At 39.5% G+C, this 17,409-nt stretch overlaps 2 long non-coding RNA genes across 3 annotated transcripts; one reads left to right on the top strand and one right to left on the bottom strand.

The window, feature by feature from the left end:
- On the top strand, positions 1-1,412 carry LOC114144196 (uncharacterized). Its single transcript, XR_003595434.1, has 2 exons — positions 1-292; positions 373-1,412. It is a non-coding gene; the product is annotated as an uncharacterized LOC114144196 (long non-coding RNA).
- On the bottom strand, positions 645-5,165 carry LOC114144195 (uncharacterized). Of its 2 annotated transcripts, none has more exons than XR_003595433.1 (2): positions 3,293-5,165; positions 645-3,220 (listed from the first exon to the last, which is right to left on the bottom strand). It is a non-coding gene; the product is annotated as an uncharacterized LOC114144195 (long non-coding RNA). The 2 variants fall into 2 exon arrangements; XR_003595432.1 differs by having other exon boundaries at positions 645-3,199.
- Between the last annotated feature and the right edge of the window lie 12,244 nt (positions 5,166-17,409).

The following is a 17,409-nucleotide window of genomic DNA, read 5'->3' as shown; positions in this document are numbered from 1 at the left end:
CTTTAAGAAGGTTCTGCTCTTTCTGAAACTCCGCCTTCAGAAAGTCACCACAACACGGCTCCTCTATTAACCCTTTAACGACGTTTTTACTGCACAACGTTTGCACTGAGAAGTGGCTCCTATAATGAGCTCAGAAGATGAACAGTTTCAACAGGTGTTCGCCAATTGCTGCTGGCTAGTCTGAAGGAGTAGAGTGGTGGCGTTGGTTCCCCCCAGGCACTTTGCACAGCTGAATGGTTGGAAATTCACAGGTTTCTCAAACATGCATGAAAGAATCAAATCAAGGCTCCAGGTATGTTTTGATGAAGGAATAACATTATAACAAGATATAAAGCTAAAAGAAGTCCATTTTAATAACATTTTCTCTGTCAGAGAACGGATGGGGACATTGGTAGGAGAAACTCACTGAATCAACAGGCAGTTAAGATTTGCTGCTCTGTGACTTGGAGACTGCTCCTCTGTAAACATGGCGGCGTTTAGCATACGGATGTCTGGAATCTCTGGTATGTGTTTGTTAGTCTCTGCGTTTCTGAACGTGCTCCGCAGCAGATTGTTTGGCTCTGGGGCGGATATTAGGCAAATCAGGCCCAGGGCTCCATATGTTGTGACACAGTAGATGATAAAAAGACTTTTTTTTTTTTAAATTGATGAAAGTCAGAGTGACACGGCAGAAAGACAAACAGTGACACATATGTGCCTGAGAAGGCAAGTGGGCGGAACCGGCCGCCAGTACCTGGCCCGGCCGCGGATCGGTTCCCGTCTGAAGCCGGAGGGGAGGGGGACCGGTCTGACTGACGGACTGTGAGAAAAAAAGGAAAAGGAAACAGTTTTAGTTCGGGGAGAGTTTTGAGTTCCCTGCAGTCAGAAACGGAGGAAGAAGGAGGGATTTTCCGCTCAAACGCCACACTTCCTATGTTTGCAGTCTCTGCCTGTTTTGGTTTTGATTTGCACATGTGCATTTTGAGTTTGCTCAAATAAAGGGGTTTTTTTTCTGGGTCTTTTTCTTCTTCTTTTTTATATTTATAAAATAATTTTTTTGTGTAAATTGACAGGGAATGTTTGGTCTCCCACCCCCCAAATTCCATTATTTTTTTTGTACTATATTTTGTAAGTCCATCTACTTGGCAGCTCTGTCTCTAATGTCTCTCCAGGGGGTTGTGTGAGGTCGGGGTCCCTCGGCTCTGTTTTTAGCGGCTCGTTTCCGTTTCCGTCTTGTTCACGCCGTCGCTCAGATCAAGCTGTTCTCTACTGGCTTTCATCACCACTCGGAGTTTTTCCATGGCTCTTGTCTGCTTCAGAATGTCTTTTGATTTCTTGGTGACAGATATATACTTAAAAATGAACCCAGCATATAAAGCAAGACAAAAAAAAAAAAAGATATTGCAAAAAATATATATTATAATGTTTTATAACTCTGACTACTAGGCACTTGGTTTGTGCCCTCACTGATTACTGTGAAGGCTTCCACTTGTTTGGCACACACAAAAAACTTGCAGTTTTGGTGCATTTTTAATATTATTATTATTAATAAATAATCCAGGATACTGATAACATTGCTCTCATCTGTGATCTGTGTCTGTTATAAAGTCGCTTCTTTTTTTTGTCCTCATTTCCTTCCAGATCTATAAAAATATCACGGTAATCTTTACCTGTTTTATTTTGTTGTTGTTTTGTTTTCCATATTAACAACTCAACTGCCTGCAAAATCATGTGTTGCACCTTAATGGAAGGAGGTGGTTTTGTTTTTGTTGTCTTTATACATACATACATGTATTTATATATGAAGGTGTGTGTGTGTGTGTGTGTGTGTGTTTTGAGTTTTATAAAAGAGCTACTCGGTGCACATTATGTATCTTAAACAGGGTTCTAATTTATTTTCTTTGGTTTTTGTCCTCTTTAATGTTTTCTTGTTCTTAACCTAAGCAGCCAATGAGCTTTCCTTGAACCCAAGTTAGAAATGATTCACTGACTGGTAACTACTGGTTTCCATGTTGATACTGGTTTTGACCCATTAAGGCTTGATGCAGCATGTAAACAAGCCTGCGGCGGTTCTGGTCATTTGGTGCCTTCGCTGTTTTGTTTCCAGGTAACGGAGCCGCCCAGCGTTTCATTCTGACCAATCAGACAGATTTAGCTAATTTTGGAAGATGTGCCTATAATTTATTTAATACATGTGTTTTTACAACTCCAACATGTCAGGATCTCTCCGTTATTTTTGATTTGATCAGGAGTCGGAATTTGGCATAAAGAGTCCAAACTGATCAGAGGATAAAATAAATAAAAAATATTATCATGTTTCCAGGAAACAATATAATAGTAGGTTAAATTGTAGAGATTTGGGCATTTTATGTAACTGTTTGTCTTCTTTAATCAAGAAATGGCTAACTAAAGGAAAAGCAAACATGTGCAATGGCACATGTTTGTTTGAAATGATTAGTTTCCTCCTGTGCTGGTGTCCGGGGCGAACTTTCTGCTTTCTGACACACTGCAGGCGTGCCTCTGTTCTAAATCACATCATGCAAAAATAGCTGTCAAATACTGAAAATGCTGACCAGAAATTATTTTTACTCTGTCGTTTGGCGCCCCCTCTAGCGCAGCACCCCTATACCCGGTGGTACATTCCCATTTTATGCCCACCGTTTCCAGTCACAATCAGTCCTTTCTTGAATTTTTTGCTTAAATAATGTAATATGAGAACATTTAAATTAATCAAATAATCAAAATGTGTTTTTTGTGATGCACTAAGTTAGCAGTTGTGTGTTTGCCTTGTAAAACAACGTTCACTGCTACGGAGCTGCGTGGGGATTTTCTGTTTGCGTCGCCGCACCCACACGCCTGATCCGTTTTGAACCCGTGACCCCTACAAGGCACTTTGCATGTCGCTTTGTGTACTCAACGTAAACATTAACTGCACTTCACGTCCATTTTGAACTGAGAAGATGCACTCATACACCCACCCACCCCCACACACGCCCACACACTCACACACACACGTTTGCATGGGTATCGTTGTGGGGACTTTCCATTGACTCCCATTCATTTCTACAGCTTAAACCTTAGCATTATCCTAACCCTAACCATTATATACCTAACCCTAACCATTATATACCTAACCCTAACCATTATATACCTAACCCTAGCCATTATATACCTAACCCTAGCCATTATATACCTAACCCTAGCCATTATATACCTAACCCTAACCATTATATACCTAACCCTAACCATTATATACCTAACCATTATATACCTAACCCTAACCATTATATACCTAACCCTAACCATTATATACCTAACCCTATCCAAAACTCAATTCACACCGTAGTCTTTCATCTGACCCCAGACTCAAAAACACCGTGTACCTTGTGGGGACCAGGCTTCGGTCCCCACAAGGAGCAGTGGGTCCCCACAACGTTGTATGTGTCAGGAAAAATGGTCCTCAAAAGGTATTATAAACAAACGCGCACTCACACACACACACACACACACCAGCATTAGCAGTCCAGCTTTGGCAGAAGCCTGGCGCTCGGTGCAGCGCTGCCACCCGGTCCCATGTCCTCAGGCCAGAGTTCTGTTCGCGGCCAATCGACTAGCAGGGGCGCCTGCCAGGTCTAATCCTCCCTCCATCCCTTCCACCGGTTTGCCAAATTGACCCGTCGGCTCTTTCTCTGACTAAATGCTGTTTACAGAGCTGGAGCAACAGCTTTTCGAAGCTCTCGGATTGTCTTTTTTTTTGCTGCTCTTTATGCTAAAACAATGAGGTGAACTTGTTCAAATGAAATGAAGAAAGGAATTTCTATTGTTTTGTTCCCATGCACTGACTGTAATTTTACATAATTTATGTCTTTTTTTCATTTTTTTTTATATCATCGCTGGTGTTTTGGTCACATTTTGGAGTCTTTTTTATTGACACTTAACGGGTGGCAGGAAAGTTGCACAACAGCACTAATTTAGTTTATTTAGCCTGTCATAAAGACATGATGTTCATTTTTTAAAGTCATATTTTCACCACGTCATTCACTCATTTATAAATTTGGACCTAAATACATAGATACAAGTTAAATATTTAGCAAGACATCTAAATATTTAGCAAAATTTTAAATATTTAGTTAGGATGCTAAATATTTAGCTTGCAAAAATATTTAGTTCCCAAGTGAATATTTCATTTGAAGCCAAAGATTTACTAAATATTTGGCTCCAAATTAAATATTTTCCAAACTAAACACTTAATTTTCAAACTGAATATTTACCTTGCTTGCAAGTTGCTAGCTAAATACTTAACTTGTATCAAAATATTTAGGTCCAATTTAAATATTTCATTTACAAACTAAGCTTTTAATTTTCAAACTTAATATGTATTTGCCACACTAAATATTTAAATTGCTAGCTAAATATTTAGCTTCAGCTGAGTGTTTAAGGCTAAGTATTTATCTAACGTGCAAATTAGCTTGCCGACAAGCAGAAGTTGAGTATAAAAGCTGGGTTTTATAAGCCCCGCTGTGTGTAAACTCACTATTTAGCTTGTGAATTAAATACTTTGTTTCTTAGTTGGAACTCTGGCGTTCATAAATTTTGGAATAAAAAAGTGAAAATATGACCCACACACATATTTTGTTTTCTCTCTGTCAGGCTAAATAGACCAAATTATTGCTGTTGATTTATTCAAAATGTTTTTTTTGTTTTATTTTTGTAGCCTTACAAGCGCCGCTCCATTGAATTGCGTTTGTCGCTGTGAGATGTTCATTGAGTTTCTGTACAGTGAGTGGAAACGGAGTCGTTTAGTGTTCAGCTCGTCGTTGTGCCGGTGTGTCCAGGTGTTCCCTGACCTCCACGTCCGCTCATCCAAACAAACAGAAACAGGAACGGAGGGAACATACGGAGGAAGCAGGTGGATGGAAACCAACCCGTTCTCCAATCAGGAGAAAAAAACAAAACAAAGCAAACAAACTTTCCCCAAAAGAGAGACGATACTTTTGAATAAAGGATATTTTTCTCCTGGGTGTGGTCACAAAGAAGTGTGTACATTTCTAAGTTAATTGAAAATTGAATCTTCTTTGTTCTCTATACGAATGGCTGTATGTAAACCATGAAAAAGCAATGAGATCTACCATTTAAAAAAAAGGAAATAAATTAAATATGAAAATGTGACATTGTCGGCGTTTTTGTCTTTTTTTTCTTTCTTCAAAGCATCTGCGGAAATGTTGGTAGTAAAATGTTTCTCTGCTCTGCATGTCAGTGATTCGCGTCATCAGTCAGTCGTACCACTAGAGGGCAGCACTGTAAAACACATCAATTCACCTGGATAGGAATCATCACAGGGGGAAAAAACTGTAACTTTCTACTTACTTCAACTTAGCAAAAATGCTTATACTTAATTCAACTCACTGAAATTTATATCTAAAATTCCAATAAAAAAACTGTGATGTTATGGTGGGAAGAAGCAGATTTTTTGATTTTAAATGTAGAATAAGTTCTCATCTGTTATACAACTCATTTTTTCTGTTGGAACAAATTTCACTTGGTGTTTTTATTAACTTTAATGCTTTGTGTTCTGCTCTGAATACAAGAAAGATTTCAAATGTTCACCAAATAAATGTAAAAAGGTTAAAAACAAACATTTGGGACAGAGGTTCTCACTTTAGGATGGAGACTTTAACACTTTTAGATCCTTGTTCAACAGATGTAAAAACTCACAAAAGCTTTGATGTAATGTAACATCACTGAATGTCCCAGTTTTCTGTGATTAAAAATCAGTTTTGAGCCTGAAATTGTGAATGTGAGGTAAAAACTGACATGTTATATCAGCCATTTTGTGGACTTTTCCCATTTGTTTTTCACTTTATAAACTCAGACGTTAATGTAGTGGGTGTCCAAACTTTCAGTCTTTGCCAAAACAACTGGTAGACCGAAAATATAATTAAATTTAAAATGTAAAAATTAATGTATTGGGATTTTTTCTCCCTCTTTTTTTTTAGTTTTGCTTGCATGATAAACAAAACAAATGTGGGGACGTCATCAGTTGTTTTCTATTTGGTTGGCCAAATTTGTACTTTTCTTGACTTGTGGACAGAAGGGGCCGATCAAAATCATTTCAAGGGACACAAATGGCCCATGCGCCACACTTTGGACACCGCTGCTTTAATGTGTTTTTATGGTCACTCAAAATAGCATTATTTAGAAAAAGATTTCACAAGTAAAAAGTCTCATAAGCGTGTGGCGATTGCATAGCAAGCGTCGGTGGATTGCAATTTTCAAGTCGTGCCACAAATCCTCAGATTAGTCCTGGACTTTGACTGGGCCGTTCTAAAGCATGAATATGCTATAATCCAAACCATTCCACCAAATATAGTGGGATTTTTGAATACAGTTTAATCCAACTTCACAAGTCTGAGCAGTGTTCCAGTTTTTACTAAAAAAAAAAAAAAGTAAAAAGGCTCCCCGCAGCATGATGGCGCCACCACCATGGTCACAGCCTCCTCTTACCTTCTCCCACAGGCTTTTCTTCTTCATGGTTTTGTCACAAACTGTTAGCATTTTTGCTTCCACTTCACAATTATGTACAACTTTGTGTTTGTCTCTCACCTAAAATCCCAATAACAATCACATGTGGAAACCTTCGAGGTCTTAACACAGCACCTCCTGCGAACTCTTGGTAGCTAGCAGCCAATTTAAAATGCGTCCCACCGCTGGCAGCGAATCATGGCGGCAGGTTTCCGAACAACAGCGATAAAATGTGGCCTTTAAAAACGGAGTTAAAAGTCGACTGGCTGTCGTCTCACTCAGACTTTGAAACGATACGTGATCCCCGAGCTTTACGTCAGAAACGTCCAGCAACGTTCGCAATAATAATAATAATAATAATAATAATAAAAATAAACCACAGAATGCTCCGGAATCCTTTCTAAAACAAAAACAATGGCGTCATGTAAGCGACTCATCCGGACGGGGAACGGAGTGTCAATGGTCCGGGTTAAGACCCCAGATCAGCCTCACACAAAGAAACCTGCTGATGCTGTTTTTCTCATTCTGAGAAGGAAACATTGAACTTAAAATAAAAAAAGAAAGAAATTTTTTATCTTATTAGCTGCATTCAGTTTATATTTGTGCCGATGATTGTAAATTAAAACACTCTTTCAACACCTCACCAGTAAAACGTTCTTGTCTCTGCTGAATCCATCAGAATAATGATCCCTTCTTCAGTTTATTAGTCAATTTGAAGCTTTTTATCATCTGCCGGCCCAATTGGTTTTTTGACCTATGATTTTCATTCACACTTGCTGCCTCACTGTGTCTGTGAATCATCGTGAAAGGAACGAAACTCGTGTTAATAAATTCTGATCTCAATCTCTAGGAAGACGATAATTCAAGCTCTGCAGCCGAAGCAGAAAGCAGCTTCCAAGTTTGAGTAACTCCAAGAAACGTCTATGAATAAAACCAGAACAAGCCGGAGCAGAATCCTGGTGTGAAGTTCAAACACCTATGAGTAAGAATTGTGTCTCTGAGCCATCATTCCCACATCGCGCCATGGTGCCTGGCAAGAAAGAGATGAAATGGAGGCTAAACGTCACTACGAGTAGAATCGCTGAAAGCCTGAAACCCAGCATGAAAACAAAAGTATATTTGGTGATTCATAGAAGAGCATTAAAGCTACACGTTTCTCATAGATAGGGATTTTTTTTCAAAAGCATGATTTGAAATAAAAATTATGTTTTCACGTACAACGACGCTGTAAAATCACTGTGCGATTGTGGGTAAATGTATTGTTTTATATCAGCTCGCCTTGCCAACACCGTTTCCATTCGCCAACAACTTAAGAGTTCTGACAGAGGAGAACTTGTCGAGATTGTTTTTGAGTTATTTCCTTCAAAGGTCAGACGCTTTAAATATCACGGCCCTTTACGGTCCCGGTGAATGGAGGAACCTCTGAGGATGCGTGCTAATGAAGAACACTTCTTCCATCTGGGCCTCGATGTGAAAGCCTGAAGAAATTACCCAAGATGTCGGGAAGAGAGTTGTGGAGAGGAAGAAGAAGAAGAAGAAGTTGTTTTTGGGCACAAATGGATCTTAAAGACGGGCAACTTCCCAACGCGTTCTGTCAAATTGGCTACAAAGTGGCTGAACGACAACAAAGAACCCTTGACCTTAACTTTGCAGCTTTCCGTGTAAGAGCTCAACAGGGTTGTTATTTTAGTCATCCCCGTTAGTCCCATTTCCAAGCGTTTGGAAGATTTCGAAGTTCAAAGCCGTTTCTAGAAGTTGCGTGGCCAGCTGGTGAAGTGGCAGCCGGCCGGAACGGAGATGCTAACCACGCTGGAGAACTCCTGTCATCCTGCTTTTGTTCCTGGGTTATACCATTAGACGGACGGTTAACAACTGGAAGTACACGCTCAGCATGTACATTTGCAGGTGAAACAAGGCTGGGATTTTGTTTTTGACTGTCTCCATGGAAACCTCTGTGGCACAAATCTAGCTGTAAGTACTGTGTGTGCTTTATGAGGTCAAAGCTCAGAAAAATGAACTTAGCTCCTCACCACCTAAACCTTGTGCTTGCAAGCGTGCTAGTAAGCATGCTAATGGACCATGACATGGCATCGTAGCGTTTCACGTTTTTGACGTCCTAGCTTAAGGCTGATCAAAAAATAAGGATAAAAATGTAGCCGTTCCTTTTCATTAGTTGGACCTGAAATTACGCCATGTTCTCCAGACTTTGCTGAGTTGCGTTTTTAGGGTAAGCAGCCCTTCTGTGTTGTTTGGAAAAACGTCTAAACAACGGACTGGTTTGGCCTCAGTGATGGCAACCAAAGTAAATGTTAAAAAAAGTATTAAAGCGGTAATATTATGTATTATCCAGGCACATAGTGCTATTTTATAGCATGATGAGGTAAATTCTGTTATTATAAAAATGCTGCAAGAATCAAATATGACTTAAAAGAAATTTGATTTCCCAAATTCATGTCTTGAAATTGGGCCTCCGTCTCTTAAGAAGTCTTGGTCTTTCTGGAGCTCCGCCTTCAGGAAGTCATCACAACACGGCTCCTCTATTAGCCCGTTAACAACGTTTTTACCAGTTTACGTTGAACTGAGCAGGAGCTAGCGTACTGAGCTCAGTAGATGTTCAGTTCCAACAGCTAATTGCTGCTGGCTAGTCTGAAGGAGCTGATTGGGAAAATCTAAAAAGAAAAAGAAAAAAGTAAACTTTTCAGAATACTTCCCCTTTAATACAAATACACACAAGTTGTTTTTGTGTTTTTCCTTCTGTTAGAGAATATCTTCTGATTAACATTTTATCTGTTTAAGTTTAGCTTCTTTTTAAAAATGACTTCTCAGTATTTTTGGCGAGTTCTTGTTGGAAAATGTGAACATTTCACCGCAGGGAAAACCACGGGCTTGTAAATGCAGATTTTGCTGCCAATCCCTTGTTTTAGTCGGGGCTTGAGAACATTTAGCTGAACAAAGCTGTCAGAGCAATCAAACAAGATCAAAACTTACAACCCCGCCACGTCGGTTCTAATGATCAGAAAGAACTGCGACCTCCTGCAGATAAAAGAAGAAAAAAAACCTCTGAGAAGCTGCAGAGCCGCGTAAAAAGCCTCAGGCCTCAGACTAAACAGATCTGTGTGTTTTGTACGTTTGCGGCTTTTCAGAAAAGCGCGTGGAGGGTTCTGCCACTCACTCAAATGAGTCTGTAATTTGTGACTCAAGAATTACAAACGTAGTCCAGAAGGTTTGAGGTCTGGTGTAAATAACAAAATGAGTGACTGCAGGCTTTTGTTTTTGTTCGTGGAGGCGTGTGGCCACAAAGTGAACTCAAGTACAGTTAAAGACTGTTCTCCATAGTTACAGTTTTGCTAATGCCTTACACTTTATGGAACATCGCAAGAAAACCTTCTATTTCCTAACTTTTGGAATGTAAAAAAAGACAAATAACTTGTGTTTGATGCTAACTAGCATGCCTGCTTTTAAAGGGCCACTGTTCCTCTTTCTTCTCTGCTGTCGGTTTGAGGAATGTCAACGTTTTTCAGTATTCCTCATTAAAGCTAACAGTGTTTAGCGACAGGCTGGAACTCTGCCCCCTGGTGGTGACCCTGCGTCTTCATCTTTAGAGGTTCAACAAATGAATCCGTACGTTTAGAAAGAACAGCTGCGCCACAAAACCAGATTTTCAGTGAGAACAAAAAACACGCCGTCATTTATCGTTATAATTTTCTAGACAATTCTTCAGTTCTATCTTTAATAATTTATTTTACCATTTTAAGAAGCTGCTTTTGTCATTATAGGAGCACAAGAGACTCTGAAAATTGAAACAGCAAGGACTGAAACATTTATTTGACTAACACATAAAGAAAAAATAGAAATGCCAAGTTTGGGTTGCTTAATGTTGTTTCATTTTAAGTGAATTGTAAAATATTCACAATGTTTTATTCCCAAATTCATCAGTAACACCGAGTGGATGCTGACATTGGTTTTATTACGGAGCAACAGACCAACTTCACAGTAATCTGACAGCACATTTGCATCTCCAGATAAATATTACGGAGCAAAATTGTTTACTTTTTGTCCTGTAATGTGCGACATTCTTCTACGTTGTTTGCTGTTAAGGAAGAACCAAAAACCAGGCGGCAGAGAGGACGATTTTCAGAAGTTTATATTTAATGAAACACAGAATGTGTGCGCAGGTAAGCTGGAGAAAACACAACAAAAGACTAACAGGTAGAGGACAGGAGAACCTGTCAATTGTTGACTAAAGTCAGGAGTATAAATACTGAGGAAGGTGATTAGTGGAGTTTAAAAAGGTGAGTGGTTATATCGATGGAAAAGAGACTGTATGGAAAATAAAGGAAATAACTGCAAAATGAAGGAAGGGAAACCAAGAAAAAGTCAAACATGACTTTATATAAAAGTTTCTATACAAGTCGCCAAAACAGACTGAAATAAAAGGAAGGAGAGCAAAAATTAAAATCCAAACAGCCGACTAAATCAGAGACTCTGTATTTATCAGAACAAACCAAAGCAGGACCAAAAACAAGATATTTTCGTTTGCTTTTCTTAGCATTTGGCTGCCAGTGTTTGTCCTTCCATCTTGTATTTACAGTCCTGGGTCTGGTCGGGTCGGGTTGGCGGTCTCACACAAAGGGAAACATCAGCTCACGATTAGCTGGAGGTCAGTATTTATGTTAGCTAGCAGGCTACAGCTGCAAACAGAAACCTCACAGACCCCCTCCCTTCTTCAAATCGAACAAATGTGGGGTCAAACCTTTGTGCTGATTTGTGCAGCACAAATTTTTGTTTGTGCCGCCATCATTTTAAAGACATTAATAAAAAAAGTTTCCAGAGGCCGTCAGAGGTCAACCTCCTGAACCCAAACGATTTACACACATTTAGGAAATCAAACAAATTTGGCCTCAATCAGCCCAGCTACATTCGTACAGCACAAATTTTTTATTTGTGCTGCTTTTGCTTTGGAGATATTTGTGATGACCTCTGATGACCTCTGGAGACTTTTTCGTTAGTACCTTTGAAAATGATGGCGGCACAAACGAAACCTTTTTACTGCACAAACGTTTGTCACCAGTTCTGTTCAGGTGATTCGCATCAACAGTGTCACAATATTTTCAAGTTGTTTATGTCGCCACTTTTATCTCTGACTAATGAACTGATGACATGAGATAATGTAACACATAATTTGATAGAAATAAAAGACAAAGTAAGGCAGGTTTTGGTTGCATAATTGGTATTTTGCAGAAGCTGTGCTGCTGATGTCTGGTAAATCCCATCTGCTTTAAGCTGCCGTACATCTGGAGTCGTTAAATGGCGCGTTATAGGGATCAGCTACCGACGGTGATTTTATGCTGCGTCGAGTTTTTGAAGAGCTCCTGCTCTGAACAATTCAGGTGTAATGGGGAGAAGAAAGGACCTGGAGTACACCGTGTGCTGCTGCACACCTGGTAGGAAAAGAAAAAAAGAAGCTTTTCTCTGAACATTAGATTATTCTTCCTCCAGTTTCTCAGTTCAGGTTTGCCTCAAGCGCTGGACTGAGACGTCGGCTGACACAGATGTGCCAAACTTCACACCTGATGACGGCCCTTCTCATAATTAGCCGTCTGAGCTAACGTCTGACCCGGAGCCACACATGACAGAGGGAAACCTTGGCCGTGTGAAAGATAATTACCTTTGGATGTAACTTTGTTTTCACACGTGTTTCTTTGACGCTGCTCGACCAACTCCCAGGTCTTAGATCAGGGTGCCCTTTCACTGCCTGAAAGAAAGAGAAAAAAACACCTTAAACTTAAAGCTGTGTAAATTAAAAGGCGCCTTATTACTCAATAGCTGGACGAAATGAGAAACATAAATTGATTGATTAATTCATCTTGTTTGTCTACAGTAACATATTTATGATATTTGAATGTTAGAGTGTGCCAGGTGTCTTTCTAAATAATACAGCGGCGTTATGTTTTGATGTTTTATATTTAAAAGACTTGATTGTTCTGCCTCTAAGTTTAACAGTCACTCTGCACATCTTGTGTTGCTCAAAAATATGCCACCATATTTTTTTTTTTTTCCCCAGACATTTCATCACCTTTGCCCAACACATGGGAGTGAGAAATGTCTCCAATGGTCTCTGGGAAATCTCTCACCCAAACAGATCAATAGAGAGAAAGCAAGAGAACATTTCCTGGGTATGAAGGAAGTCGGTTAATCTACGAAGCAAACACGGTTAAAGTCATTTTTTTATATAAAACAACACAAACACCAAAATATTCTTAAACTGCAGTATGTAACTTTTATTTAAAAAAAAAATTAAATACACATATCTGGTTTGAACTGTAACTACACACCCAAGAAAGCAGACTTTGACCACAGAATCTGCTTTTTGTTTGTTTTTTTTACTCAACACTTTTCTGCATCCAGAGGGTAAATGAAGCTTCTGACCCCAGGTGTGTGTGTTTTACTCCTGGCATATTGTGTGTTTTCAGTGGATGGAGGCCTGCAGGGCAGATCAGGGCTTGGATCAGAGGAGGGGAAAAAAACAAAACAACAACAACAAAAATCCATCTGCCTCTAAATGCCAAACTAAATTAGCCACAGATAGAGAGGAGTCTGACTTTTCCTTCATGTGACCAAGCAGAAACCTCAGTCATCCAGACTTTTCCTGTCGCAGCGAAAAGTGCGACAGGACTTTTGGGAATGTTTTTGTGAAATGTTACCATATTTCACAAAAACACGGACAGACGCACGCGTCCAACAGGAACACAAAGAGATTCGCTATCAAATCCTGATGTACATTGTTAGCTTCATGACCAGTTTGAAAACTGATCCAAAAGAATTTGAATGAAAGAAAAAGGAAGAAAGAAAACAATTAAATTTGAGCCTTTACATGTGTTGATTTCACAAGTTTTCGGAGCGGCTCCACCTGCCCGTGTCCTTGACCCGCCGGCCGTCTCTGTTGACTCGGCTTCACTTTGTTTTCACAAGCCTTTTATCTGCTCCCATCTGACCCTCGAACACGAGCAAAGTGAAGCTAACGGAGCGTGGAGCAGCATCCACGCGGTTTCTTTCCCCCAGCTTACCTCCTGCAATCTCCAATGCAGACTTTGTTTTGTTCTTTTTTTATTTTCCTTTATTTGTGCAGAGCAGATACGGAAAGGTGAAGGTTGAAAGAAAGTCATAAAGCGAGGCAGAGTGCTGGAACAACAGAGGGCTAAAGCCCTTTGGGATTTTAATAGAGTGAAACCTCTTTAAGGTGGATGTAAGCTAGATTAATGCTGATAAAATGCTGGATCTGTGTTTTATTAAAGTGTAATTCAGCTTCATGTGTCGCACAAAACAGAGGAGACCGATTCTCCACGGGCCGCCATTTTGAACTTTATCATGACCTCATCAGACTTCTCCACTGAATCTAACGAAGCAAGAAGTAAATGGATCAAATAATGTTTTCTAACATGATTAATGTCACTGGATCAACATTCACATTTTGAAAAGGAATTGCTCTTAAACTCAAAACAGATTTGATAAACTTTATTATGCGAATTCAAACGTTCGTTAAATAAGTCTTATAATGCGCTGAGAGGCTGTTTTCTTTATTTTCTTCATGTGGTATTTTTATTTAAACCGAAAATAAAACCCATTTAGATAACCAAAGTCTTACTTTTTACTAGCATTCACATCAGACATTCGTCACATTAGTGGACTTCCAACATTTCATAATGTACCATAACTGACTCTCATTGTGGCTAATGTTTGATTTTTGAATAGTATTGTGTTGGAAGTTCGGTGTGAACCGAGTCTGGGTTTGAATCGGACCCGTTTGTTTTGTCAAAGTTTATTTTCCCTGCAGGTTGCATCAGTTCAAAACTAGGACCAGTTTCTGCGAACAACGCAGCTTTTTTAGCAACAAGCACCGACAAAATTATAGAGAAAATGCCTGAGAGAGTCAGTGGACCTGTTGGCAAATGTAATATTTAAACACATTTAAATAGTTGGAGTTTGTTGTTGACGTGTGTAACAGCATTTCAGTTCCTGTTATTTATGTGTTTACTCATGTAATTAAAAAAGAAGAACGAAAGAAAAACTGACTGCTGTTACTTGAAAAGTTTATGGGACATTTCGAACATTATGGTGACTTTCTAAGTAATGAGGACTCTGGTTGTTTTTACTATCTTCTTCTTCTATGTCCTGACTCATGTATAATGACGTCTTTTAATAAAACCAAGCTGGCAGAGATCCTGAGGATTTAAATGAATCCCCAGCTTTGTGGTGGATCGCACCAAGACACTGAGGAGAGAAACGGCTAAATCTAATTCCTGCTCGCATAACTGTAACAAATAAATGGCATATTGTGGACTTTAAATGTCGTGGTAATAAACCGCCCAATTAAATTTAGAGAGCGACTTGGAGCGCACATGAAATAAAACCTGATTCTGACTGTCCTGCAAAACTGCACCTTTTGTCATCATCAGCCTGGTATGCTGGTTGTTTCCGTGACTCGAAACGAGGGTTTAAAGGGACAGTGCAGAGCTTTTGAAGTGGGACGCTATTAAAAGGCTCTAAGCAGCCATTCGCCTCTCTGCAGTGGAGAACTGTCATGGCGTGTTTATTTCCTGTAAATCCAGGCAGTTTGGTGTTAAAGTAACGGACAGCAGGAACGACGCCAAAATGAAAGCAGGCCATTATGAAAAGAAAAGTAATAAGTAATAATCAATCATATTTCCTGTAGAGCTCATTTCTGTCTCTTTCCGGTCAGCATTTCGGTCAGTGCCTGCTGTTTGAAAAGTGACGTATAAATAAAGTTGGCCTGGCATGTTTCCTGTATTTTGCATTCGGCTCTCTGCCGTCCATTTTGATCACCGGGTTCCCTTGTGAGCTCACACCTGTTTCTAATCCAGTAATCACCTCCAGCATAAACGTTCCTCGTCGGATCCTGCTGTTAGCAGCATTAAGTAACAACATTTGGTTGGTAGATCCAGTTCTCCAACTTATCAATCAAGTCCATTCAAAGCACAGCCTGCCTGTGTCATGTATGTATATATTATACATATATATATATATATATATATATGTATAATATACATACAATATAGTTTAACTTATATTTTGTAAGTTAAACTATAAATATTGGATATAAGTAGAATAAACTGCAAAGATTAACGTTGCCAGTTCGATTTTTTATTTGTTGCTGCCATTTTTAGATTCTTGTTATTGTTGGACGCTGTTCTTGTTATGTTCATGCGCAACAGCACATCGCAGACTGTTACCACGGGAATGATGACGTCGACCCATTAGCAACAAAATGAAACCAGACAATTAGCACCCAGAAGAAGTTTAGTGACGCATCAGTGCCTTGGAAAAACAGAAGAAGAAGAAGAAAAAAGAAACGTTAGGAAGGAAGAAAGAAAAACAGCCAAAGGATAAAAACCGCAGGTTTGTTGTGACGTGGACAGGAGAAGTGGAGATGAAATGATTTTTCATGTTGTTCGTAAGTTACACAAACAAGTAAATTGCTGTTATTCAGCTGGTTTGCTAAATTAAAAAAAAAAACTTTTCAAAATGAACATGTTACATGTGAATGAGCGATTTGTGTTGCCGTGGCACTGGCTGACTGTTTTCAGACCTGCTTATTCAAATTCTAGCAAATAATTTTTTTACAAGCACTCAAAATCGGCATTATTCATTGAAATATTTATTTTCTTTTACTTATTTTATTATCAGGTTAATTCACATCAAGATGTGTAATTTTAACTGGGGGCTGTTTTGTTTGTAAACAGATGGTGTAGTTCGTCATCAGCGGCGTTAGGAATTGAAGCTTGAAAAATTAGGGCTCTCCCACAAAGCCGCATGTTTCCCATGGGACGATAAATGGTGGCGCACTGCCTCCAACCTCTGTTTCTCTTTTGTGACGGACTGCTTGGTGCAGACTGAAGGTTCGTAAAATAGTGTTAGCATAAAATGCTATTATGTTTTTGAGACTACAATTAGCATCATTTCACCCTCCAGAACTAACATATCTGGATTTCCACAAAATAAGGACACAGAGAACATTTTTCTACAGGTAAAGCATTTACTGTTTGGGACCTTTAAACCAAACTTTAATTTAGTCTCCAAATTAGATTGCACTGTTTCTTCTTGTTATATTTTAGGGCGCACTTGTGTAACCCAATGTCTTGACGCCATCATTTTGGGTAAAATGTATACGCTTTCTTTCTTGTATAAAGTTGGAAGAAAAACATAACTGATGCCAGTAGAAAGTCAAAACAGCCTAAATGTGTCTCCATTATGTAAGAAATAGTGAGATTCCAGAAATGATGTCATTTCCTTTGCTTTCATGTCCTCTCTACTTATGCTGCAGATCTTCACATTGCATTGTTTTCCAAAAGAAACTGAAGAAATATTTATATCTTTATTCAACAGTAAGCTTGTTTGTTCCTTTTAATGCCTCCTCTTTGCTCCCTCGTCTCTCCATTCCACCTCAGCACTTTTATCTTTTCTTTTTTTTTTTTCCCTCACGTCCCTCTGGGCTGAGTATCCGGCTGACATATGAGTGTGGTCAGAGGTTATGTGGTTGTAATTAGGAGGGCTGTGCCGGAGCGATAGACCCCGTTTCCTGTTTCCAGACTACAACAAATCGTCTTGCAGCCCAGCCAGCCCTGAAAACAGCTGTTAGCCCCGGGGCTCGCTCCTCAAACTCTTAAACTTAAATAAAACTGTCTTTTATAGTCTCATAACTCGTACTGTAAGGTTCCCACCGACAACCCAGCTCGCCGCCCTGTCATTTCCCTTTCTTGCTGGGTCAGTTACATAACTGCAGCACTGCCCACTGGAATCCTCAGGCCTCTTACCGAACACTGACCGAGCGCCGAGTTCAGTCTGGAGACCTTCATTTATCTGGAAGAAGAAATTAAAAGCATGAGCGCT

The sequence above is a fragment of the Xiphophorus couchianus genome, chromosome 5, assembly GCF_001444195.1.
Source record: "Xiphophorus couchianus chromosome 5, X_couchianus-1.0, whole genome shotgun sequence".
Classification (NCBI taxonomy): Eukaryota; Metazoa; Chordata; class Actinopteri; order Cyprinodontiformes; family Poeciliidae; genus Xiphophorus; species Xiphophorus couchianus.
This window is presented reverse-complemented; position numbering and strand designations above follow the sequence as displayed.